Below are 27,006 nucleotides of genomic sequence, written 5' to 3' on the forward strand. Positions count from 1 at the left end.
AGTTGAGTTGGGAGTGGCTAAAAGGATTAGGTATTTGACCCCATATTATAAGAATTTGCTGCCATTTCTACTGCAGGGAAGGGAAGAATAAAAGTAGGATTTAAAGGTTCATGTTCTCACTCCAATTAACCAAATGACCCCTTCCCCAGTTCTCTTTATCTTTGGTATGTACATACATGTGTGAATGCATACTTTCCTATACAGGATACACTCATATGCTTTCTGCAATCATGATATACTTGAAAGTAATAGGAACTAAAGGGCTTAAAATATTTTCCCTGATCACAAAAGGAATGCATGTTTATTCTATAGGCTTTGGAAATATAAAAATATAAAGAAGAAACTAATTTCCTCACCTAGCCCACAGAAATAACCATTCTATAACATATTTTGGGGACTCCAAGTTTTTTCTGTGTACACACAGACACACACATAAACACACTGTGATGATAGCGTATAGACTTTTTTTTTTTTTTTTTAAAGTAGGCTCTATACCCAACATGGGGCCTGAACTCATGACCCTGAGATCAAGAGTCATGTGACCTACTGACTGAGCGAGCCGGACACCCCTACTCTTTTCTCTTAATATTATATGTTGAACATTTCTCCTTATCATTAATGTATTGGTTACTTATTGATGTGTAAAGCCAACACAAAACCTAATGGCGTAAAACAACAGAATAATTTTATTATTATTTTCATGGTTCTAGAGTTATCTAGGCTCAGCCAAGCAGTTCTTATGAAGGGTATTTTGTGCAGTTGTAGTCAGGAGCTGGCTTGGGCTAATTATCTGAAGTTTGCTTACTCAGATTTTTGGTATGTGGGCTAGAAACAACTGGCGGCTGGAACAACTGGTTTCTTGGGCATTTCTCCCAGGCTCTAATGTGTTCTCTCCTGCATGGTGGCTTCAGGGTAGCCATGCTTCCTACATTGCAGCTCAGGGTTCTACGACTAAATGTCCATAAAGAAAGGCCAGGTTTACACTAACTCGCCTTACAACAATTTTTATTTTTATTTATTATTTTTATTTTATTTTTATTTTTTAAAGATTTTATTTATGTATGAATGAGAGACACACAGAGAGAGGCAGAGACATAGGCAGAGGGAGAAGCAGGCTCCCTACAAGGAGCCTGATGTGGGACTTGATCCGGAATCCCGGGATCACGCCCTGAGCCAAAGGCAGACGTTCAACGGATGAGCCACCCAGGTGTCCCTTTAAAACAATTTAAAAAATTTAATTTCAGTATAGTTACGTAATATTATTTTCAGGTATACAATATAATGACTCGACAATAAAAATATAGAACACTTCATGAATTTGTGTCATCCATGTGCAGGGGCCATTCTAATTTTTTCTGTATTGTTCCAGTATTAGTATATGTGCTGCCAAAGTGAGCACTAACTCACCTTTTATTTTTTTATTATTTTTTTAAGATTTTATTTATCCATCCATAGACACAGAGAGAGAGAGGCAGAGACACAGACAGAGGGAGAAGCAGGCTCCACGCAGGGAGCCCGACGTGGGACTCCATCCCGGGTCTCCAGGATCACACCCCAGGCTGCAGGCAGCGCCAAACCGCTGCGCCACCGGGGCTGCCCTAACTCACCGTTTATAACTTAGTTTTGGAAGTCACACAGCCTTCCTTCTGCCACATGCTTGTCACCAAGGCAGACACAAAAGCCTACCCCAAAGCCCACAGAAGCTCTCCCCTTGAGATATAGACCTCTTGAATGGTTTGTTAGTTTCTTATCAGTGATGTTACAAATTTAAAACAACACAGGTTTATTGTCTTACAGTTTTGGAGGTCAGAATTCTGAATGGGTTTCACTGGGCCAGAATCAAGGTATCCTATCAGGGTCTAGGGGACAATCCATTTCCTTGTCTTTTCTAGCTTTGGGAGGTTGCCTGCCCTCCTTGGCTCATGAATCCTCTATCTTTAAGGCCAGCATTGAAGCATCTTCAACTGTCTCTGGCTGTGACCCTCTGTGCTTATCATTACTTTTTTTCCCTTCTGACTCTGATTCTCCTGCCTCCCTCTTAAAAGGACCTGTGTTGATTACATTGGGCTCACCTGTATATACTCACAAGTATATACTTGTATATACACAAGTATATACTCACAAATACCAGGGATTGGGATGTGGACATCTTTGGGAGGCCATTATTCAGCTTACCACAGTGGGAAATGGCAAGGGTCTGGAAGAGCATATGCAACCAGAAATATTGTTGCAGTAATTTTTTGAAAATACAATCTTCTACAATTAATTTCAGTTGCATGGTATATTACTGTATGATTGTCACTATTTACTTAGCTTTTCTTTATTGTTAAGCATTTAGGGTGTTTCTAATATAAAAAGCCTACAAAGAACAAACATCACTATGAATAAACATTTGTGTAAATCTCTGATAATTTTTTTAGGTTAAATTCCTAAAGATGAAATTTTTATATAAAAAATAAGAATATATATAAACTGCCAAACTACGTTCCAGAAAGGGGTCACCAGTTTTCCAGCAGTAGTATCAAGTGTTTATTTTTCTGCATTCTCCTCACCATTGAGTATAATAATTTAAAAAAAAATTTTGCAAAGCTATAGGCAGAAAACATCGTCTTGCTTTCATATGTATATTCTTATTGGTGAAGTATTCATATTTTTTATTCATGATTTCTTATTTTCTTTTTTGTTCATTGGCTATTCATGATTTCATTTATTTTTGTATACAGGATATTTATATTTTTCTTATTGATTTGTAGGAGCTCTTTATATATAAGATATGTCAAAACTTTTTCATCATTTAATGCAAATAATAGTTACAGTTTTATATTTTATAAAATAAAGTATTATTTCCTTTGTTGTTTCTTCCTTTCTTTTTTATGATTAAATATTCCTTCCCTTACCTATGTCAGGTAAGTATTCACCCACATTTTCTTCTTGTTGCTTTATGATTTAATTTTATAATTCTGACTGTTTAAGTGGTATATTTATATATATGTTATATATGTGTTATTTTACCTAACAGTGTAAAGAGGTAGATAGAGAAAGAGAGGAGTACAAGTAGTTGATTTGATTTTATTAGAAATAAATGGCTAACCTATTTACTGTCTATCTGATTCAGTCAATTCCCAATTATCTATGGTAAATTGGAGCTAGGAAGAACAAGGGTAAAATATACATCCACTGATAATCCCCCAACCACATTTCATGACATGTCTGTGCTTGGAAACACTCTAATGGCATTACACTTTGAGGGCATAGCACTTTAGGTATCTCTCCATGGTCACATCACGGAGATCAGTGATCCTGTGGTCTATTTGGGTGACCTTGTTTCTATGACAGGGAAAAAAAAAACATCCTCTCATATGATATGCAAACAAGCTGCTTTTCTCCTGAGGAACTGTGACTGATGGTGTGTCAGGTGTAGTCCTTGGCTTACAGGCCTAATCTCTAATCATTAGAGATTGATTCCTATAGGATAAGTTCTTGTCTCTATGGGAATTCCTTTAGGAGCACCCCAAACAACACCATATATGCTATGAGTAATCATTGGAACTGTAGACTGAGTGTATCAAAAGTGGACGAAGGGATATCCTCTTTTTCTAGAGGGTGAAACAAAGCATGCTCAGATCACTAGGGAGGATGTGATGGAATGGGGTAACATAGAATGGTTATGGGGTGGCCAGAGGAAGGGGGTGAGCAGATACCTGTTTCAGGTGGGATGTTGGGGGCTGAGTCAGACTACAGACAATGGTGTGGCAGAGTGAAAAAAAGAGAAGATATTATATGCTGAGTATTCATAGCTTTCTTCCTCTTCATCTCCCCCACCACTCTCAAGTTGGCCAATTTCTTTTTGGTTTCTGTTATGCAGAATAATAATAATGGGTAAATACATATTTTTTAAATCCCACTGTGTACTGGGCATTGTGTTGGGGATATAGCAGGAAACAAAATGGATAACACTCCTACCTTTATGGAGATTGCACTCTAGAGAGGGAATATGCCAGGTAAAGGAGGAAAATATATGTCAGATGGTGTTAAGTGCTGAGGAAGTAGAGAAAACAGGGAAGGAAGATGGAGGTAACAAGTGTGTGATAAGAACATCCAGTTTTACCTGGGGTGGCCTGAGAAGGCCTCCCAGTGGAGGTGGCATTTGAGCAAAGGCCTGAAAGAGAGGCAAGAGTAAACCAGGTACACATCTAGATAAAGAGCCTTTCGGAGCAGAGATAACAGTCAGGCTAAGACTCTGAGCCTGGAGGTACCTGGCTCATTGAATGGGCCCTTGATCACTGATAGAATGAAAGCAGAGAAGGAAGGAAAGATAAAAAAAAAAAAAAAAAAAAGAGTCAGTAGGGACTGGATACCCATGAATTTTGGGGAGAGTTTTGGGTGAAAGAAAGCAATTTTAGGGACAGCTGCCATGTTTGTGGGAAGAAAATGTTGGAGATTTTAAAAGAAGAAAAAAGGGATTTTAAAAACTTTTGCTGGATGTTATGGGTGGATCTTTGGGTGATTTCACGGAATATTTGTTGTATCATGCAGGACTGGGTACAAGTTGCCTGAGCATTTTATGGAATACATGAAGTAATCTAGGAATTTATTATTGTGATAGACAGCCATTGTTGTTGAACCAGCAGAGATTATAGTCAGGAGAGCTAGGGGTATGTATAAATATAAGGTAAAAGTGTGGTGATAGGAAAGGTAGCAAGAAAACTATAGTAGGGGAGAATTAGGATAAATGAGGTAGAAAGTGCTACGTCATTTAAGAAGTTATTCCAGTGATGGGCTTCCTTTCAGAATGGTCTAGTGGTGCTTGGTCTTGGTTGAAGGAAGCCTAAGTTGTTTTAAGCTGCTGAGCTGGCTGGTTATAGAGGAAGGTTTGGGGGATAGGTATCTAGGTGTTCAGGCCTGGCAAGGTGGGGCAGTTAGATGCCAAGGAGTATGTAAAAGAAGAGGTCCTCAAAAGGATCTAGGAAGGCACTGCTTCCAGATTGGCTTCATTTAACTAAGTGCCATCTAACTGGCATGCCTGTCTAGAATAACAATCCTGCCTTTAGTGCTTATCACAGTGTTTAGTGCCAAGTGAGTGTTCAATAAGTATTTTTTGAATAATGAAATGACTGTATTTGGTGGACTAACTTCCATGTGTTGTTCCTTCCTTTAGGCATTTCTTGGTCCTAGTTTATAAACATGTCTCTTTAGTCTGTTGTTGCCTATCATCTCTGTGACAGTGTTTTCTTATATTTTCTCTTCTATTACTTGGAAGGTATTAGATGAATGAAAAGAATGTAAACTTTGGAAAAATATAGAATTTTATTCAACTCCTAGCTCTGTACTTTGAAAAAGTGACCTTAGTTTTCTTATCTGTAAAGTACAGGTAGCATTTCTGTGGTCAATTAGATTATGGTTAAGCAAATATTCACTCTCCTCTTCCTCCTCCAACCCCCATGGGAGGAGTATACATTCTCATCCTATTGATGTTGGGCTTGGCCCTATAACTTGGTTTGGTCTTGTGGTAGGTGGAGGGTGCTTCCCTGCATTTTGATTTTGGGACTGGTTTATGATTTGTTTTGACTAAGACTTACAGAAACGGCTTTAGATATCCTTCTGCACTTCTGCTGAACTTCTTGTACTTTTAACTTTTGCTATGAGAATAATATATTTAAGTAGCCACTGTCCAAGGAGAATGAAAAACCTGAACCCAACCTTCAGTTGAGTTCAGCTTATATCAGACAAACTTCAGCTGACTCACGGATTCATGAATGAGAAATAAATGTTTATTGTTTAGCTGTTACTGAGTTTTAGAGTGGTCTATTACTCAGCATTATTAGATATAACTGACTGATACAATACCTTTTTCCTTTGGATTACGTAGTGTTTTCAGAAATCTTGTAAAATGTCTACTTAAGCTTAAGTAAAACATTGTGTCTGCTTTCAAGTTAACCCAAGGAAGACTACAATTCCCTTTCTAGAACTACAGATCAACTTGGAAGGTTTGAATCCTTTCCCTCTACTGTGCCTACAATTGAAAAAGGGAAAATCATGACATCTGCTATCTATATGGCCACCAAGAACATAAAGTTCCATGGGATTTGGTGTGCCAAATCTGAAAGTTTATCAGTCTTTACTTTTCTTTAAACCTTCCCTCCTCTCCAGCTTAATCCCCTATTAGAAAACAATGGCTTTACCATCTTTGTCTTTAGGCGAAGAGGTTGCTCCTAGTAAGTGGATGGCTGCCTACTCTTTCTGATATAAACCATTCTAAAATTCTTTCAGGAAGGATCTGTATCTTCTTTGGATACATAATTACAGAATATGGTGAAGATAATTTAAAAACAAAGTTTTAGAACAGACACCTGAAAGTGTCATTTACCTGCAGTGATGCTGCAGGTAAACAGCATCTGAAAGTATCATTTACCTGCAGTAATGCTGGTTCATAGCCTTCCTGCCTGGACAATCTCTACAATAATTTTTTTTCCCCATGTTACTGTCATTTCCTCTTCCTGGGTACCAGAGCTAGGAGTACAAATTGTGCAGTTACTACTTTTGCAATACTTGTTAATACAGTTCTATTAACACTTCTAATGAATGTGCTATACCTTGCAGATTTTTGTTTTCACATCTCTATTAGTCATTTTGGGCTGTCCTAATAAAATACCACAGTTTGGGTGTCTTAAACACTAGAAATTTATTTTCTCACAGGTTTGGAGACTTGAAATTCAAGATCAAGGTGTTAGTAGGGTTGGTTTCTGGTGAGTCTCTTTTCTGGCTTACATATAGCTGACTTCTCACTGTGTCCTAACATGGCCTTTTCTTGATGGGTGGGTAGACACACACACACACACACACACACACACACACACAGGGAAGGAGGGAGGTAGAGAAGGAAGGAGAGAGAGAGAGAGAGAGAGAGGAAAAAAATGTGCCTCTCTGGTATCTCTCCTTCTTCTTACAAGTACACCAGCCCCTTTGGATTAGAGTTATCATTTATGACTTCGTTTAGCCTTAATTACCTCCCTAAATCCCTGTCTCCAAACAATCACACTGGGAAGTAGATTTTCATCATATGAATTTTGGAGAAACTCAATTCAGTTCATAGTAATATATGAAAAGGAAAAAGATGAAAAAGAAGGAATGGAATGTGGAGTTTTGTATGGCTTAGTATACAGAGGGGCATGTCAACTCATTGTGAGGAGTCATACAAAGAGAAGGAAAGAGAAAGAGGGATGGTCAATGTAGCAACTGCCAGATTAGCTATGATTTAAAACCAAACATGGCAGAAAATCATCAGGCATGTCCTTCAGGCTACCTCTGACCTGTCAAAGTTACACATACACAGATCTCCAAATTGTTAGTGAGTTAGAACAGATAAGTGCTAAATTAAGGTTGAGGTGGTAACCATCATGATAGCCATAGTATTTGGCTAATAAGGCAAGGGAAACCAAGCAGAAAGGAACCTTAAAGAGGGAGGCAAGGGTGGAAAATTCCCTTGGTTCCCTAATGTTTTGCCTGGTGACTTCTACTCATTAATGCCTCAAATCTCAATGTAAATGTCTCATCTTTAGAGAGGTCTTTCTTAACTCCTTGGGATTGGTCGAATTCTATGTCCTCACAACTGGTCTTCATGTACATCAATAGTAGTGAGATGATTTTTCATGACATTAGTGACCATCTCATCTGCACAAATGTGAACTCCACGAGGGCAGGTCGATGTGTGTTTCATTCACTATTGTATCATCCATGCTTGGTATGACGTTGGCCTAGAGAAGGTGCTCAGTAATGTATATTGAATTAATGAACACATGATTGAATGGAGAGTAAGCCTCCAGGATCTACTGAATGAATGAAGAGGAGTGAAGAGAAGTCCTTCCTCTTTTCCAGCATGTACTTATAATTCATTAGATAGAATAGCTTGTTAGCCCTCATTCTCTGCAAGTCCTTCCTCTATACTCCCTTATACCACCATTCCATTTCTAGAAGACTTCTATTCTATGAGGTCCTGGTGTTTGCCTGGCCTGCCCCTTGGAGGAAGTGCTGAACTTTCCCCCAATACTGGTAGGTACATTGCTTTTGGAAATCATATTCCCTAAATACACTAAAAGCCTTGGTAGAGTGGAAAAAGCATGAACAGTTGAGCCAGAGATGTTTGCTTGGAATTTTTTTTTTTTTTTTTTTTTTTTTTTTTTTTGCCACTTGGTGTCTCTATGAACTTGGATAAATCAAGTAATCTGTTTCTTTACCTTAACATAGGATTGCTGTGAGGATAAATGCAAGAGTAGAATGGTGCTTTGTGAACAGTAAAATCTTTAGAAATGTTTGTTATTTTAAGTGGAGGTGGTAATGAGTGCCTCCTCTGATTGACTAGAACAGGTGTGGGAAACTCTCATCCTAACACCAATATTTACTCTTTTACATGGTTTTACCATGTCAGCTAGAGGGCTGCTGATCTACAGATCTGATGAAACTACCTAATTTGGACAGTAGTGAAATCTACTGAATAATGTGGAAAGGGCATCAAATGAGGAATCACACAGATGCATTGAAGTCATTAACTCAGTTAAGATGTGACTGCCCTGAGACTGGTACCAATAATAGTCTAAATGGATGTATTAATGGCAACATAAAGAGTTTCTACATCTGAAATCTACTCATATCTTTTCTCTGAATGTATGATGACTTTATTTGGATGGCTGAAAGATTTGGTTCTTCCTTCGATAGGGGAATAACTGCTTTGGGAGTTTTGTGTGATGGAACACTCATGAGTTTTGGAATCAGAACTGCTATGTCTGAATGCTGGTTTCTTGACTCATAAGTTCTGTGATCTCCTTGAGCATCAGTTTCAGTTTCCTCATCTGTTAAAAGCAGAGAGTGATTCTTATTTTTTTGGAGGAGAGGTTTGTTATGAAGATTAGATGATATGATACATACAAACATACCCTAGGCCAGAGAGCTTGTGAGTGAGAATTTTTCTCCTCTCTTTTCTTTCTTCTTCATGAAGTACTAAATGAGTTCTAAAATATTTCTTGAGATCTCCCAAGTGTGTTTTAGACTGAGTGTTTTTAGGACTAGTGTGTAAACTTGTTCTAGCTTTACTCTGTTTGTTACTCTATTGTCAATAAATTGAAAAAATAAGGACTTTCTAAGGAATGCTGGTTTTAGTTCTGGGCTCAAACAATGAAATATTTTTACTTTCTCAGGGAGAAGAGGAGTCAGAAGGCTAATATATGGAAATAAGAGCCCCATGAATGATTCTTATCATTTAGACCAATTAATGTTCTATGATTACTATGAAACAGTCAGAACACAGCACTCAAAAATCACTGGACAGATTGGAGAAGTGCAGGTCTGGACAGAACAGAAAGGGGTTAGTGAGAGTTCATGAATGAATAGCAAGTAAATGTACTTAATTCATTTCCATGCCCAAATCCAATGTTACAAATACATTTTGCAAATTTTTTTCATTCTAAAACTAAAACATTCAGTTAAAAGGGGGGTGGCGGAATAGCCATTGTGCTTTTAATAAGCTTTGATTCATGCAGATTTTACTATTAGCCTTCAGCAGATCTAAGGAAAAAGACATATGAAGTTGCTATTAAGTTCCATCTGTTGACGGGGTTGAATGAGAATTCTGAAGGAGTCAATGAAAATTACATGCAAACATTATGGCCATTTGTTATCATTATAAAAAGTGATAATGTCATTGCTGACTTACCAAAATGATGACCTGAAAGGCCATGACATTATGACATTACATTTTATCAATAATGAAAAATTGCTGCCTTTGCATGGTGGTTGGTGAGCTCAAGAGACCATGGAAGGGGCTGCAAGCCTTTTTGTTTGTGCCAGACTGAAAATGGAAACCAGCAGTTAGAGAGCCATTAGGTAGCTAAGGAAAACATGGCATCTTTTCTTACTCTATCTGCCAGGGAAACAGGAGGACCTATTGACCCAAGAGATTTAATATTCATTCAGTGAGAGGCTTGCTTCCAAGTTGCTTACATGGTGCTGTAGGCACCTTAATAACAAGTTTTAAGGCTTGTGGAAAAATGTATTATCCAAAGAAGCTATGATGTGTGGGCATCAACAGAGATTGTGCCTTTTTGGGTAGGGATGCTGGGACCTAGCGGATGGGCTTTCATTCCAGAAATCAGGAAAGCTGATATTAAGACATCAAACTTATTAGCTTGTTGTTCTTAGATGGGAACTAGGAAATAGATTTCATGGCTGCTGAAGAAGTTTGTGCAGTTTTATTCAAGCTTTAGAGGATATAATGAGGACGAAAGAGTGATCCCACATTATTAAAAACATTACATAGCATAGCTGTGTTCTTCTGACCAAGAGGGGGTGGTAAATCTGGTACCTGTAGATGAGCTAAGAAAAATTTGAGCCCATATGCCATGGCTGACTGGTCCACAAAAGCTTTGGCTTCCAAAGCCTGCCTAGTAAATCATGCAGAGTTTGAGACTTTTGTGAGTCTGAGGAAAGATAATTTTCGCAAAATATGAGGAAGGGGCGATGTGGTAGCTTGTCTAGCCTGTTCTTTCTCCTCACATTTATTTTTATCAGAGAGCTATAAAGAGTGGGCCACATGTATAAAATACCAAGTCTAGGCTCTAATATAAAAACTTGAAGGGAATGTAAAATCTTTAGATTTGAGGTGTAAAATAGATTTTCCTCCCTTTTCCCTTTTATGCAGGTGTTTCATAGCAGACACATAAAATACCTATTTATTTGTAGCATTTTTTCCTTTTGCACTCTATGCTTCTGCCTAGGTTTAGGGGAGTTCATATCAATATCAATTTCTTTGGAGGGAAATAAAACTGACCACCCTTGGTCTGGACTTACCCAGAGGGATCATTTCCATCTACCACCTTCGTTTTGTGCAGTTTCTAAGGGATGTATGTGTGTGTGTGTGTGTGTGTGTGTGTGTATCTGCATGTCTGTGTGCACTGCCTCCTCTGCTCAGCCCTGAGTACCCCAGTAGAGGCCATGTTTCTGAGCAACAGGGTTCTCTTCCCTGTTCTGATGCTGATGTGACTGCCCACATTCCTGGGGACCTTCAGCTCAGCCTGCCTAGTGAGGTTTGCCCAGTCTCACTCTGCAGTGCCAGTGGGTCTTCCCAAGGAACTTTGTGGTGGGAATCTCTTCCCAAGGCCCCTTGGCTGAACTGATATCCATTTATCCTGAAACTTCAGCTGCACTCTCACCTGCCCACCTCCCTGAGCATGATATACTGTCTGTCTCCCTCTCTTTGTCTCCTTCAATGCCTAGAATAGTGTTTGGCACATTGAGTCAGACTTGCCTGTTTTGTCTTACTTCAATCAGTTAAGGCCTTTTTCACAAGTGGAGATATGGTTATTTGGTGTAGTATAATTTCAAAGGATACAAAGATATCTTTTTTTGTAGAAGAGTGATGCCTAATGTTCAGTCTTTGACTATTAATCCCTCTGGTTTGAGATATTATTAGATGACAAATATCTTTGGGATGGATAACACATTGAATCCTTTTTTAAAATTTAATTTTCTAAATTTATTTTTAAAAGATTTTAATGTATTTATTTGAGAGAGAGAGCATGAGCAGGGGAGAGGAGTAGAGGGAGAGGGAGAAGCAGACTTGCCACTGAATAGCGAGCCCAATATGGGACTCAATCCCAGGACCCTGGATTATGACCTGAACTGAAGGCAGATGCTTAAGTGACTGAGCCACCCAGGCACCCTAACACATTAAATTCTTAATGAAGTATATTTTATTAAGAATGGGCTTGTAGGGGATCCCTGGGTGGCGCAGCAGTTTGGCGCCTGCCTTTGGCCCAGGGCACGATCCTGGAGACCCAGGATCGAATCCCACATCGGGCTCCCGGTGCATGGAGCCTGCTTCTCCCTCTGCTTATGTCTCTGCCTCTCTCTCTCTCTCTCTCTCTCTCTCTCTGTGACTATCATAAAAAAAAAAAAAAAGAATGGGTTTGTGGGAGAATCCTGGTGTTCCAGGACTCTTCATTCTAAGCATCAATCAATTTTCAAGTGATCTTGAAAATTCATGACATTTAGTAACTGTACATATTGCAATGGGAACTAGTCACATCCCTCTCTGGTGGTAGAGTCTAGCAGACTACCCAGAATCTTTTATCTTAAGTCATCTTTAAGAAAAAGAGCCTTTGCCATTTTGTTGTTTTCTGTTTAAAAAGGAAAAAAGAGAGAAGGGATAAAATAGCATAAGTCTAATGGGATTGTTGTGAGAATTAAATGAGTTAAAAAATGTGATCCATTTAGAATAAGGCCAGATAAATATTTAATGTGTGTGAAATATTGTGATAATCCTCTCCTTGTTCCTTTATAACTCTTGTTGTTTACTACTATTCTATTTGAAGAAATTACTGCCACATATTTTGCAAATTTGTTACTAGATTTATGCATTTGGAGAGTCAAGATTTGAGGTGGACCCAAATCTTCTCAATAGTAACAGCGTGAATTCTGATCAGCTGGCTAGTGGGGAGGACAGGGCAGTCTGAATGCCTGGGAGCTGACGTGAAGGATAGAATGTATGTTACTTGAAAGGGGAGATAGATACTGAAATGGGCCATGAAATGGGAGGGTGTGTTTGTGCTGAAGATAAATTTTGCTGGAGTAAGGTAGTATTCCCACCTTTTTAGCAAGAGTTCAACTGATCATTTTCTATCAGCAAATATAATTTTGGCAGAAGGAAGTTATCAGATGAGAGGTATGTGGGAAACCAAGCACACAATCCAGGAGTTTAGGCTAATATATTTAGAGTGTGGGCCCAAAGAATAGGAGATTTTCCTACACAGTACAGTTAATGGTTGTAAGGATGTCCTTTCATATCCCTAGAATTCTTTTAGTGAGTTTAGGATGGCTTGCTTCCTGATGGGAGCAAAAATCCCAGGACATGTGCCAAGATGTATTACTTAATGTTCTCTGTTTCTCAAAGGTTCAGTAAGCAAAAGGGGTTATTCCGAGGAAGCTGCTGGGATGATGACAGGAACAAACACCTCGATGTATAAATTTGAGACCTTTAACCTCTCAGCTGTCAAATTTCAATATTTCTGGTCACAATGTTAAATGCACTCTAGTATCCATTTCAGAGAGCTCTGATGGAAAAATCAAAGTTTGCTTTTATTATTTACACACTGTTAGTAAGTTGTTAAAAGAAGAATAAAGCAAGTTGACTGCCAGCCATATTTTGTATTCGTGGCTTTACAGCTTCAGCATAATAAACCAGAACCTCTATTTTCTCTGTAACTTACAATGCATGCTCCAAATGACTATTATTGCCAGCTTATATCCCCTACATTTTAAGAATGATAAATACAGCATGTTGAAGGTAAAGTTTAAAATTAGGACTATGGAAAGTAGAAAAATATGAGCTAAAACATGGCATTAAGACCTTTTCATTTAAAAGCAAATGTGTGGATGTACATGAAGGACATAGCATGTGTCTGTACACGTTCTCTCTCATTTCATCATGTGTTTAATAGTCTAAGGCAGACTACTGGAATGGAGAACTGAGAATTCATACTCTGTTATGTGGATGCACTATTGCCTTTTGGTAGCAGTGCTGTGTTTTGTTTTGTTCTATGCAGTTCTGTAGACATATTTTCCGTCATAATGACTATTCTGACAGCAGATGGGTGGGGGAAAATGGTTTGAGGAAACTTATTTTCCTTTTCCACAGTAAGTAATAATTACTTGAAATGTGTGAAAATAATGGAGTGGGAAGACTTACCCAAGGATCCATCCTGGAAACTTCTTTGAAGTCTCTCGTTTCATTCTTTGTCAGTAGACTTGTGTAGAGTGGAATGGTTAAATTTTATCTGTTTAGAAATCTGTGAAGCTTAGGAATGGTTCAATTCCACAGATGATTTCAGGTGTCTTTCTGGGACTCTCTAAGCTGGATTGACCTGAGCCCCAGCAGGCTCCACATATCCATTTTACATGTATCTCTGCCCTACTGGGTACTGTACCCAAAGTGCCATGGGTAGGGCCACTGTGGGCCACTGTAGAGAGAGTCACAAAGGAAGTCACAAGGGAAGCTGTGCTTCCTGTCAGGACATGCATCATAGGCTCTGAGGAATGAGTAGTAACCATGGGACTCTTGGGCATTCTCCATTCATACATATTGGAACTCTTGCCTATTGACATATATAAGTCCATTCCCAATATTGGTAAAGTAAACTTTTAGAGCAAAAATCAATGAAGAGAATGTGTCCAAATTTGTAACAGAAATTATTCATATACGTCATCTTCTCAGAGAAATGAACAGTGATGGGATTGGTACCCAAGGAAGTACTGTGCTTTTTCAGTGCTGTTATTTTCTTTAGATGTAAATACTATCTTCTGGTAAGGACATGATCAAATCAACTCAAATCATATCCTTTCTTTTATAACATATTATAAACTTCTCAGATGATATTGCCACCTGCTTAGTGTCTAACTTCTACCACACAACTTGTCATTCATATTAGCACATGATATCCACTCTTCTTATGTTAATATTTCATGTGGACATATACAATTTCCTTGATAAGACTATAAGAAGCTTGATGGCATGGTCTGCTATGGTATCCCAAACAGTGCCCCATGTGTTTTTGGCTATCCCAAAGGACTTATGTCACCTCTTGTTTCAAATTCCTACCTGTGCTTGACTCTCTGTCCCCATTCAGTGTTTTTCATCCTGGAGCTTCTGTTTTTTTTAAAGCCTACATTGATCTTACACTGAACCAGTGTTATAACCAAAGCACTATCAATAAATGTATGATAAGTCAAAGACTTTGATGAAAGGTATTGGGGAATCTGAGGAAAGGTACATCACTGTACAGATAAGTCAATATGTTAAATAAATGTGGTCAGCATAATTGACCTGCAGTTTTCCAGTCTTCTCCAGAGCCAAGAAGCTCTCTTTGGCCATCTCTTCTTTCATCCTCTGCCTGCTGCTAGATAACTTTTCCTTCCAGGCCACTTATCTCTTCTCTCCTCTTTTCTAGGTTCTCAGTCCCCTTGTCTCTTGGGATGCTCCAGGAAATTGGAAAAGAAAAGTCAGTTACTTTATTATGTAGAGCAAATTAGTCTTCTTTGCATCTTACAATAAACCTGAATCAATAAACATGGATGTAAATGATTTCAGTACTTGTGGAGGTGCTATTTTGAAGCAGGAGAATATTATAGTTATCCTATTCCACCGAACTGAAAGCTGGCTCTGCTGCTGTCCTTTCAATGGCTAAGCTATTCCCATTGCATTTTTTTTTTTTTTTGCCCCTCTATTTAGCCAAAGATTTAGGAGTTACAGCATGAGGATACTGAAATAGCCTATGATCTTTTCCCTCTGTATGCATGAAGCTGGGTCAAGAGGGGATAAGAAGGGAGCACTTTTTTTTTCTGAGTTGAGGAGATAAGGAGTGGAGCACTCAAGCAGGAGAGATTATATATTTGTACATGCATATACCATAGAATCTCTTTTATCCAGCCTCCACTTAACTGGCTTCTCCATTCCTTCCGGAGGACATACTGACTGAGTCCAAGGCACTTTGAACTCCTGCAGCCAGTAGGCTGGCACTCAGGACACTCAGAGCAGGTGAATTAATGCTTACCAAGCGTCAGTTGTGTTTGTTCCTCAACCTGTTTATGCCACTTGTACTTAATATTGTACACTAGCTCTAGGTGCCTACCTCTCATCATCCTGTTTCTTGCCACTGAATAAATTTATGACCAATGCACGGTTCAGTTTCAGGGCATCTGTTGACAAGTATTACATATACAAGAGTCAATATGCATGTGTAAACATTACATAAACAACTTATCCACTCTAGAAATAAGTACGTAGGAATGGAGATGAGAGGAAATAGTTACAACAATAAAAATTAGGTATTTAGACACAGGTTGAATTAGAAAGTCTTCATAAGACCTTCATGAACAAAATTATAAAATCCATTTGAAGGAGTGAATGGGGGATTTCTACTTCCAACTCAGATGGAGTGACAAGAAATAGATTTACCTTGCCACCCTAGTACATGTGAGACTGGTTACTTGTAACAGAACTAGCATATCAACGATGGAGAACACTCAATGTCTGCATTAGTAATTACTTCAAGTTTAGTTTCTAAAGAGAACAGACTTTTGGCTTATGCTACACAGGCTTATAAACTGCATTTTTAGACTCCAAGTTATTTATGCACTTAATTGTTAACTGTAAAGTCCATGTGAATGTGAGAGGTGTGACTTCCTGTGGTGTTATGGACAGTTGATGAATCTCTTCAAGGACTAGGAATGAGGGGTTTTCTTGACTGTAAGAGGGAATAGAAATGTCACATGACATAGTTTCTCACAGTTGCTTAGGAATTTTTGCTGGTGGATTGATTCTTGTTTAAGTCTTTAGCAAAGTCCCATTAAGTGTTTTTTTTTAAGCACTTACCACTCTCTGACGCTATTCCCCATCTATCAATCTTCCTTTAGTGACTATGGTGTCCAGTGCAGTAGGGACTGATACTTAAGCCTTCTTTTTTTGAAGTATCATAACTTAGAATAGTGCCTGGTACATAGTTGACACTTGATGCATGTTTGTTAAAATAATAGTTATCGCTTCTTAGCTTTTTGGTAAGATCAAGTGTTTAAAAAATATGGTTGTGGTAAATGGCTTCAAATACTTGAGACTAGATTGTACCTAGTTATTAGTTTATCTTTAAGAATTTCCACTTAGTCCTTTCTGTTACAGTTTTCAAATAACATTGGTCTGGTGGACATCTGCTTGCTCGTCTGAAATTTCATTATTTGCATAACTCTTAATGAAACAAAAGAGGTACATTTTATTAACCAGAATTTGTCTCAGGAAAGAGCCCACATTTGTTTGAAGGAAATACTTTGGTGGAAGCTTAGGGTAAAAAAGAGACCTCCCAGAGTAGGGCTGAAGGTGAGTGTGTATGTTTTGCATGAAAAGAGAGGAATGCCTCCTCTGTTGCTCTGTGGAGATAATGAACAAAGAGCAGGAAAGGAAAGCAGGGTGGAGGCCATGAGAGATGGGCTGGAAGGCTAGAAGTCCTCTGATGTCAACCTTCCTCTGACCCTACTTCAAAATCTTCAGTAAGATTAATTCACCAAATGCTTGGGTTTGGGTGAACTGTGTGTATGTGTTTGTAAACAGGCCTTGTGAGAACTTATTTGTGGGTGAGGTTTGCACTAAAATCAACACAAAGTGAGAACTGAGGCAGCATGTGTGCAGCTGGTCTGTAGAATAAGAGTGATACCACAGCAGAGGTATTGCTGGTATTGCCTGCTGCTTGAAGCCTTCTCTTTGAAGGAACTACCTTCTCCTCAGGTTGTAAGCCAAGGTGCCCCAACCCCCCATGGCAGCCACCTTCAGGCATTTTACCAAGCTTAAGATGATAATTTTTCAGAGATGTGTATATTTTAAAATTGGGATGAGTGTGGTGTTTCTATTTTTCAGAGGTGTATTTTTAAAAATTGGGATGAGTGTGGTGTTTCTAAATTTAGCAGAAAGGCTTGACTTTCTTAATAAGTCTCCTATTGACACTAAAAGTGAAGTGAGCATTTTATTGACGAACTGATTTCAGTGAGCCAAAGTGGGGTATTATTGTCTAGGGGCAGGCTTTCTTAAGGCCATTGAGTGGTATACTCTCCAAAGTAGATTTAGATTCGGAAGCCATGAAGTTGTAGAACTGCAAAAATACTTAGGCATGGCTTCCTTCTTTGTGCTCTTCGAGCTTTTGTTCTCATTTCTGTTATTATATAACTATTACTTAATATTATATGTGATATTAGGAGAGCCATCTCTTCCTTATTGGAAGCTCCTTGGGATCAGGGACAAAATCTTATTTATTTATTTTTTTATCTTTAGCCCTTTGCATAGGACTGGACCATGAAACATGCTCATTAAAAGTGGATGGAATGAATGAATGGAGAGATGGGCCCCATCTCCTTATTTTCATGAGGACATTAAGACTTTTCCAAGGACACAAGTGAATCAGTGGCAGAGTTAGGACAAGAAATAGCTTTTCTGATTTAAGGGTTCTTTCTTACATTCTCTCTTCAAGAAATTTACTTGGAATCGAGTCTATACCTTATTTCCTTAGAGCCTTCTTGGATGACCTTATTTAAAATGGCAACTCCTCAGTCCCATAATCTTGTTACTTTCTATCTTATTTATTTTATTTTTCTTAATTTATCCCACCTTTCCTCCCTCCCGACCTCTTGATTTCCTTCCTTCCTTCCTTCCTTCCTTCCTTCCTTCCTTCCTTCCTTCCTTCCTTCCTTCCCTCCCTCTTTCCTTCCTTTCTACCTCTATTATGTGGCCTCCTCCATCAAGAGTAAAGTTTTATAACTACGTTTTGTCCTCTTGTGAACTGCCATATTCCAAGCATAAATAGTACCTGAAACATAGCAAGACTTAATAAGTATTTGTTGAATTAATTGAATTACTTTGACTATACAGGTTTAGGGAATTCAAAAACAATTTAATAGAACCCAAGTTTAACATCAAGAGAAGGATATATCTGTTGCATAGAGTTTGATATTAGAAAGCTTGACTTCAAATGATGCTGGCATGCACTCTGACTGGCTTTTGGCCTGGATCCTCTTCTCAATATAGGTAAGTGGGCATTGAACAGATTGTTGCAGGATTATTGTTGGGATAAGCCCTCTGTACAGTCAATTTTAGGGGTGGAGGTCAATGAAAGCAAAGTTGAATGTCAGAGTAGCCTTTGTCTTCATATACCAGCCATATCTGCAGAAGATGAATGATGTACCTTCTTTTTTTATTGTACATGTTTTCTTTCTTACCTTTTGAAAAAATAATTCCGATAGGAAATGTCAAGTAGCAAATACCCTCCTGACAATTTTCCTTATGCGTTGTACAAAGTCCTAGGAATGACTTGGAAGGAATGGAAACAAATAGAAGCAGGGTGGAAAGTAGCTTTGTAAAGAGACAGTTACTTCCTCTCTCTGCTGTTCATATCTGACAGAGCTACAGATGAGGAGGAATTGTGCAAATTCTGTCCTCCTTTCCTACTCTTGGCTTGGTTCTAGTATAGCCCCTCAGTTTTTATCTGTTGGTTTCCACTGCTGCCATGTCATATAGCTAAGTGGCTCTAAAAGCTATTGAGGGAGCAGTGTAACCAACTTCAGCAGCCCACCTAGGCACATTGAGCTGGGATTTGGGCTTAAGATATGGTAAGACTTCCCCAGCATCACTACACTGGGATTGATTGTGAGTAGGTGCTGGGATTTTTTTTCTCTCTTTGCCTCCATTCCTAAAACTGGACAAGGGTATATTTTTGAGATTTACACAAGTCCAGTTTCTAGCTTTGATGGGCTTTGATGGACTCATTTTACTGTTACTCCTCAGTTAAATTTGGTTTCACATATGGTAACAGAAGGATATTATTTAAAGATAGTTTAATCAATATCTTTTCATTGTATACATAGATAGCCAAAAGTTCTAATATCTAAATTTATTTAAACAAACTATGAGTCTCCAGTACTTTAAGACCACAGCATTGGGTGATCTATTCCAGTTGCTGAGGAAATTAAATTAATCCATGAGTTTTTGTTTTATCGACCTGTTGAATATACCTAACACTGAGGAAACTTAGTATCCATGAATATTTCCATTTAGCAAAGGGGCTCAAAAGCTCTTTGAAACTTGGGTGTATCCACCTTTGTATTCCCCACTGGTCTAGGGTTAACCTATGTCTCTGTTGTATATCTGAGAGAATACATGGATGCCCCTTTGTGCCATTATTCTTACGAGCTCTTTTTGTCTGGAATGCCTTCTTTATCCTTTCCTCTTGTCTCCAATGGAGATATGCAAATAGTTATTAAAACTGGATTTGTTTTTTCAAGTGTTAGGTCAAAATTCACCTCTTTAGTAAGCTTTACTTGGTATTCCAAGTTGGTAATCTACTTGGAGATGCTGGGACCATCCCCCTTTTTCAAAGGCTTAGGTAATTTGGCAATATGATAGATTGTCAAGTTGGTCAAAATCTCCAACATTCTCTTGGGCAGTGAATAAAGAAGGGGTTGCCTACCAGGTCAAAAGATTATCTGAGGCCCAGCAATAGCTTGGTTCCACAGCTGAGGTCAGTAGGATTCAAAATAGGTTTAGGCTTAGTTGGATTGGTGAAAATCAGCCTCTCTTGAGGGAGCACTTAGTCCTTCTACATAGGACTGCATAGTTTGTGAAATCATAGCATTTTGTGCCTCAATTATAAGACATTTCAATTTCAGGTTCATCTCTTTTCCAGTAGATCATAAACTCCTTGAGAAAACGGAGAAATTCTTAACTTTCTTCTTCATAGTGTTTTATACATAGTGGACATTCAATGTTTGTCAAAATGTATATAAATAAAGATAGGATCCAAGGGTCTGCTGAGGTCCTTTGGTGCTCCTATTGGGACATTTCTTGTTTGGGCTGGGTGTTAATAAGATGTGGAAGCCCTAGAGCTGTTTCAGAGTTAATCTTGGGTATAGTGGTGAGGCAAGCTTATAAGGAATGGTATTCTTCATTTTTAGAAACTTAGCTTCTGAAGTTGTATCTTTGAGTTTGAGATTGAGTTTGAACAGAAACTAGGGCTCTATCAAGAGTGAAAAAAATCAATTACCTAAGTAAGCCTTGGAACTTAGGACCAAAAACTGAAGACTAATTGAAAATATAATCTCCAGGCACTTTAAATGAAGTAGTCCTAATCTCTTGGACATATTTAAGAGATTCCTATAATAAGATAGAAAATGATACCCCATTTCTTTAGTGACCTTGAATACCAAGTCACTGAAGCTCAGATCTGAGGCATTACTGTTCTTAAGTCAGAATTAGTCCCTTCTTCTTCAACTCTTCCTTACCACTCTGTAGTGCTCTGTTATGGGCCTGCTGCTGAATCTGTATACATTTTCCCAACCTCAACATTGGTTTAGCTCCATAATTATCTTACTTTGTAAAGTCCTGGAAGAGGCCTCAGTCCAGCTTATTAATTTTATGGTAAGAAATGACTCAGCCAAAGTCAGGAAGCATCTCAGATCACAGCTCACACATTCCTAATCTTGATTCTAGTTTTCTTTTTATTTTCTTCTGCTATACCTCAAATGTTTGTGCCTCCCAAATCTTAATCTCCAATGTGATGGTATTTGGAGGTAGGGCCTTTGGGAGGTACTTAGGTCATGAGGGTAGAATCTTCATGAATGATGTTAGTGCTTTTATAAAAGAGGCTCCAGAGAGCTCCCTTATCCCTCCATAAGGGTACTACAGAAAGGCACTTATTGTGAACCAGGAAGTGAGCCTTCCCCAGACCCTGAATCTGGACTCAGTTTAGTCAAGTCCACTTGATTTTGGACTTCCCAGACTTCAGAATTATGAGAAATAAATTTCTGCTATTTATAAGTCCCTCAGCCTATGGTATTTTGTTATGGCAGTCCAAACAGACTAAAGTAGAGATTGATACTGAGGGGAAGTTGCTGCTATCACAAATAACTAAAAATGTGGAAGTGACTTTGGAACTGGGTGATAAGTAGAGGCTGGAAGAGTTTTGAGATTCGTGATAAAAAAGCCTACATTGCTGTGAATGGATTGTTACAGGAGATTCTAGTGAGGCCTTGGAAAGAAAAGAGGAGAGCTGTGGAGAAGGCCTTGATCTTTTTAGAGAATACCTATGGAACCCTAAACAGAATGTTGCTAGAAACATGGATGATAGAGGCCATTTTCACGAGGCTTCAGACAGAAATAGGAAATGTTACAGGAAGCTGAAGGAAAGGCCATCCTTATTATAAAGTGGCAAAACATTGGGCTAAATAGTGTTCGTTTTGTGGAAGAAAGAACTTGGAAGTAATTAACTGATATTTAGATGAAGCTTTTTATTTTTAATTGAAGTATAGTTGATATATAATATTATAATTTCAGATATATACAATAATGATTCAGAAACTATAAACATTCCAAATGCTCACCCTGATAAGCATAGTTACCTTCTGTTCATTTCTAAGTGAAGTGTTGAAGATGAGACTTGGCTTCTCCTGAATATTTATGGTAAAATGTGAGAAGAGAAAAATGACTTGAAGGTAGATTGTTAATCAGAGAGGAAGCAGAACTTAAAGATTTGGAAAATTCCCAGCCCATCCACATAGTAAAGAAATGAGAAAGTGTTTTTGGAGAGAACACTAAAGGGATGGCCAAACCACATTTGATAAGGAGATTAGTCAGCCATCTAATCAGAAGCCAGGAGCTATTATTCAAGACAATGGAAGAAAACACAGTGCCTATGGGACCTCTTCCGACTGCCCAGCACTTATCATTGTCTCTGCTCCCATATTTCTCCACTGTGTTCCTTGGCCACCCCATGGGTCTCTCTAGTAGGCCCCAGTGCTATGTGAGCTGTACCCAGCAGTCAAGGGAGCATAGCTGCCTCCACTTAGATTCAAAGAATGGGGCAACCAGGCAGAGCCTAGGGCTTGGGTCTCCATTCCTGTAGCATTGTGGAGCCCAGGTATAGAGCTACCTCTGGGCAGGGCTGCCCAAAGCTATGGGTGTCTAGCGTGTGCTTGGCATAGCTGCAGAGGTAGGGCCACCACTCAGTGGATCCGAAGGTAGGATTTTTGCCCCATGGGCCTGGAAGGCAGAGTGTCTAATCATAGAGGATTGTTCTCAAGCCTTGAAATTTGCCTTGCAGTTTAGATTTACTTTTTTTTTTTTAAACCTCTTTCTTCTTTCTTATTTCTCCCTTTTGAAATGGGTATATCTATCCTATGTTCATCCTGCCATTGTATTCTGGAAGCACAAACTTGTTTGATTTCACAAGTCCACAGTTGGGGAGAAATTTTGCCCCAGAATTAATCAATCATAACTTGAGTGTCATCTATATCTGATTTAGATGACATTTAGATGAGACTTTGGACTTAGACTTTAGAGTTGAGTTAATGAGTTAAGACTTTTGAGTTATTGGAATGAAATCAACTTATTTTGCATGCAAGAAGGACATACATTTTTTTAGGGACAGGAATGGAATGCATTGGACTAAATGTTTATATCATTCTCAAAATGTGTATGTTGAAATCCTGACTTCCAATACAATGGTATTAAGAGGTGGGGCCTTTGGGAGGTGATTAGGTCATAAATGCTTGAGCCCTACTAAATGGGACGAGTGCTCTTATACAACAGGTTTCACAGAGCTCCCTTGCCCCGTCCATCAGGTGAGGACCAAAGAAAGGTGGCTGTCTATGAACCAGGAAGCAGGCTCTTACCAGACACCGAATCTTCTAGCATCTTGATTTTAAACTTTTCAGCCTCCAGAGCTGTGAGAAATAAATTTCTGTTGTTTATAGGCTATCCAGTTTATGGTATTTTGGATGAAGATATCTTCTTAAATGGACTTCTTCAATGCTGTGGTGCTATTCTCAAGGATCTTAGAGTTTTAAACTAGCCCAATATAATTTTTTGACTTGTGAAACTCCTAGAGTCCTATGTTGGAAGATAAGGGACAGAGAAAAAACAATGCCTCTTCCTTAGCAATCCCAAAGACCTAAAGAAGAGAGGTAAAATGACTGAGAAGTCAAAATTGAATTCTGTAAAAATCTTATTTATTTAATTAAAAGTCAGCTATTGAATACTTTATTTTATTATTTTTTTTCATTTATTTATGATAGTCACAGAGAGAGAGAGAGAGAGGCAGAGACATAGGCAGAGGGAGAAGCAGGCTCCATGCACCGGGAGCCTGACGTGGGATTCGATCCCGGGTCTCCAGGATTGCACCGTGGGCCAAAGGCAGGTGCTAAACCGCTGCGCCACCCAGGGATCCCTGAATACTTTAGAAATAAGAATTCACTTCATTAAGAGAACTTGTTGATTTTTCAGTACAAAGTGCTATAGTATTACCTTGTTGCTTTTGTTTGCATCCTGAATAGCATATTTTTTCATGCTTGGATAGGTTTTATCCATAGAGTTTCAGAAAAGTAAGTTTCTTTGAAAAAAGATTTGTGTGTGTGTGTGTGTGTGTGTGTGTGTGTGTGGACTTTGCCATATAAATGATCACCTTGTACCATATATTTAGTTTAAGAGCAGAATGTATATTTTTGTTTCTTGAAGATAACCCTTGGACAGAATTGCTTCCTGAGCATATGCATTTAGATGAAAAGATAAATGTGTGGTTAGAAGCCCTTGCCCACCTCTGGTTAAGAGTTTTTGTTAATGGTATTCCAGGTAAGGGTCCTGTCTGCCTCAATAGCTCTTATCACTACTTAAAAATGAATGGCAGTTGGGTATTGTTCACATGGAAAAAACAAGCTTTTTGTGATGAGTACATTTGGGACTAAGATACATCTTTATCACCCTTTTTCTTTCCCCTTCCTCCTTTAATGGCTCATTGAGGTGATTTAGCCCAGCTCTTCAAGACCACCAATAAAGTTATTCTGGACTCCTCTCCCACTGTGGGCTTCTTCGAACCTTTCTTTGCTTTTCTGTGGGCTCCTATAATTGGATCAGACACATTGCTAAGACTTCTTGTCTTTTTTTTTTTCTAAAATGCAAAATATCCTAACACTCAGACACATATCTACATGTGTGGATCGATTAAGTAGCAAACTGGGAGTAGAGCTGACAGACCACAGGGAACAAGCTTGATCCAACAGCCAATTGAGGGCAAGCACCCCAGGTGGAATATGTGAGCTCTTGAATGTTCTAAATATTCAGAACATTTTATCCTTCCATAGTCTTTTTTTCACAGTTGAAATTATACTTAGATGTGAGATAATATGAAGAAAATCTTTGGAGAAAGGCTCTTGAAACAATAATGGAGAAGTTTAAAGTATAAGTAAATTGTTCTGAATTCTCATTACTGTGATAATAAAACACTTAAGAAATTTCTACTTGCCTATGTCAATGTGCTAAATGTTGTGGGTCTTCTAGAGCCATCACTCTAATCCCTGGAATTTCAAACAACCCATTACTTTCCTCTCGCCTTCCAGAGAATTGTTTATCTCTCATTATTACAAAGTTGTAATATCATCTTCATTTTATCTCATGGGTATTGAGACTTGTTTGCTGGTTTGTGTATCTTGGATAGCTGTCTGATCTGCATTATAAATTCCTCCAAAGTAAATTTACTCTAAGACTTCAACTCTCTAATTTAGTAAGAGAATAGAATTAGTAGTTCCCTTGGCTTAATACTTTCTGATGCTGCAGGGCAAGTGCAAATTTGTTGCTAGATTACTGAACCATCAGAAAAGAGGATCCTTTGGATTCATCTTATCATAGATTTTTTTTCTTGATACTTGTCCAAATTCTCTACACATATTTGAATTGAAGGCCTGTGTTTAATAACATGTTTTAGATATATTGTGGAATAAATGTGTTGTTAAGTGTCACAAAACAAAGTAGAAACTAGGCATATACACATCTGTGGGAACAAAGTCTAAGAACTTAAGCCCCTGTCTTCTTGGATGTTGCATAGTAATGATAATTGTGATGATGATAAAAGAATTAATATGCTATTCATTAAATAGTGTAAATCAACACTACTACATATTTTCAATCTGCTAATGTCATTTACTTCTTACCACAGCTCTACGGTCTAGGTACTATTATTAGCCCCTTTTAGGAGAAAGTAAATTGAAACTGTTTAAGGTCAAGTGGCTTGCCCAAAGCTACCCAGGCCATGAGTAATGGAACTGGGATTGGAACTCTGTCTGGCTCCAGAACTCTTGCTCTTAACCATGAATGGACCTAACTCTATTTTTGCCAGTAGCATTGAAATTATATTATCTGTTAGATTTATTTATTTATTTTAGAGAGAGAGGTGAGGGGGTAGGGGCAGAGGGAGAGGGAGAGAATCCTTAAGCAGACTCCTGCTGAGCAACAAACTTGACACAGGGCTTAATCCCAGGACCCCGAGATATGACCTGAGCCGAACTCAAGAGTTGGGTACTTAATCTACTGAGCTACCCAGGTGCCCCTATGTTGTCTGTTTTATAGAAGTAAAACCATTTGTGGAATGCTGGCACATTCTAGATTGGACAGCATACCATGATTGTGTAAGAGCTCAGGCTTTGGGATCAGGCCACAGTAGAATCCAGTCTGCCTCTTAGGAACTGGATGACTTGGCTAAGTTATGAAAACTCTATGAGCTTTCATCTTGGAAATGGGGAAGAAGATAATAGTACTTGCCTCACAGGGTGCTGCTAAGGCTTAAAGTGGATTCTATATGCTAAGTATTTAGTAAAGGACCTGGCACAAAGTTTAAGTGCTTCCTTAATAGTAACAGTTATTCTTATCAACAGTATCTTTGGATTTGGCAAGTGAAACCTAACACCTAGGAGCAAGATTCAGCTCCAGCTTCCCTGTATGGCCCTGATGGTAAGAAAGGGAAATAAGTGCTCCCTTCTCTGAAGAAAGCTAGAACTTTCTCAGCAAAAGGTGAGGCTCAGGCCAAGGGAGAGTTTACATCTGTGTTGCCCAATGGTGACTCCCCATTAGAATTACCTGGGAACTCTGAAAACTCCTGGTGCCTGAAAGCACCTCCAATCATGAAATCAGAATCTCTAGTGGTGAGACCATGACATCAATATGCATTAAAGTTCCCCAGGTAAACTGTTGAGAACTGTTTTTGGTGACTGAAGGATGATCTCAGGTACTGTCCTTTGGGAACAGAGCACAACACACCTGGAAAATGCAGGAATCAGAGAGGCTAAGAAAAATCATAACTGTTTCCAGGCACTCCTCAATGATCTCCTGGTACCTTGAATGAGAAAGTCTGAATCCCCTGGATGGACCTTATAGCAGAGGCATCGCTTAGTAATGTTCTGTTCTGGATGGAGAATTCAAATAAAAGCACTTAGACTTTAGTCCAGTTCTACATTTCCAAGTTTGAACACATCATAGGACATCTTGGGGCCTCAGTTTCTCCAGCACAATGGGATATGTATGACCCTCTGAATGAGCAGCCACTACTCCAGTTGATTGCTGCCATGAAGGCGTGTTGAGACCAGAGTGCTCAGGTTATCCACCTTCTC

At 38.7% G+C, this 27,006-nt stretch overlaps 1 long non-coding RNA gene and 1 other non-coding gene across 2 annotated transcripts; both read right to left on the reverse strand.

Annotated features, from left to right (window-relative positions):
* Positions 1 to 988: 988 nt before the first annotated feature.
* On the reverse strand, positions 989 to 13,980 carry LOC144303666 (uncharacterized). The gene is made up of 2 exons (XR_013370653.1): positions 13,736 to 13,980; positions 989 to 1,213 (listed from the first exon to the last, which is right to left on the reverse strand). It is a non-coding gene; the product is annotated as an uncharacterized LOC144303666 (long non-coding RNA).
* Positions 1,295 to 1,399, reverse strand: LOC144303686 (U6 spliceosomal RNA). The gene has a single exon (XR_013370666.1). It is a non-coding gene; the product is annotated as a U6 spliceosomal RNA (small nuclear RNA).
* Positions 13,981 to 27,006: the final 13,026 nt, after the last annotated feature.

The sequence above is a fragment of the Canis aureus genome, chromosome 32 (genome assembly GCF_053574225.1).
Source record: "Canis aureus isolate CA01 chromosome 32, VMU_Caureus_v.1.0, whole genome shotgun sequence".
Taxonomy (NCBI): Eukaryota; Metazoa; Chordata; class Mammalia; order Carnivora; family Canidae; genus Canis; species Canis aureus.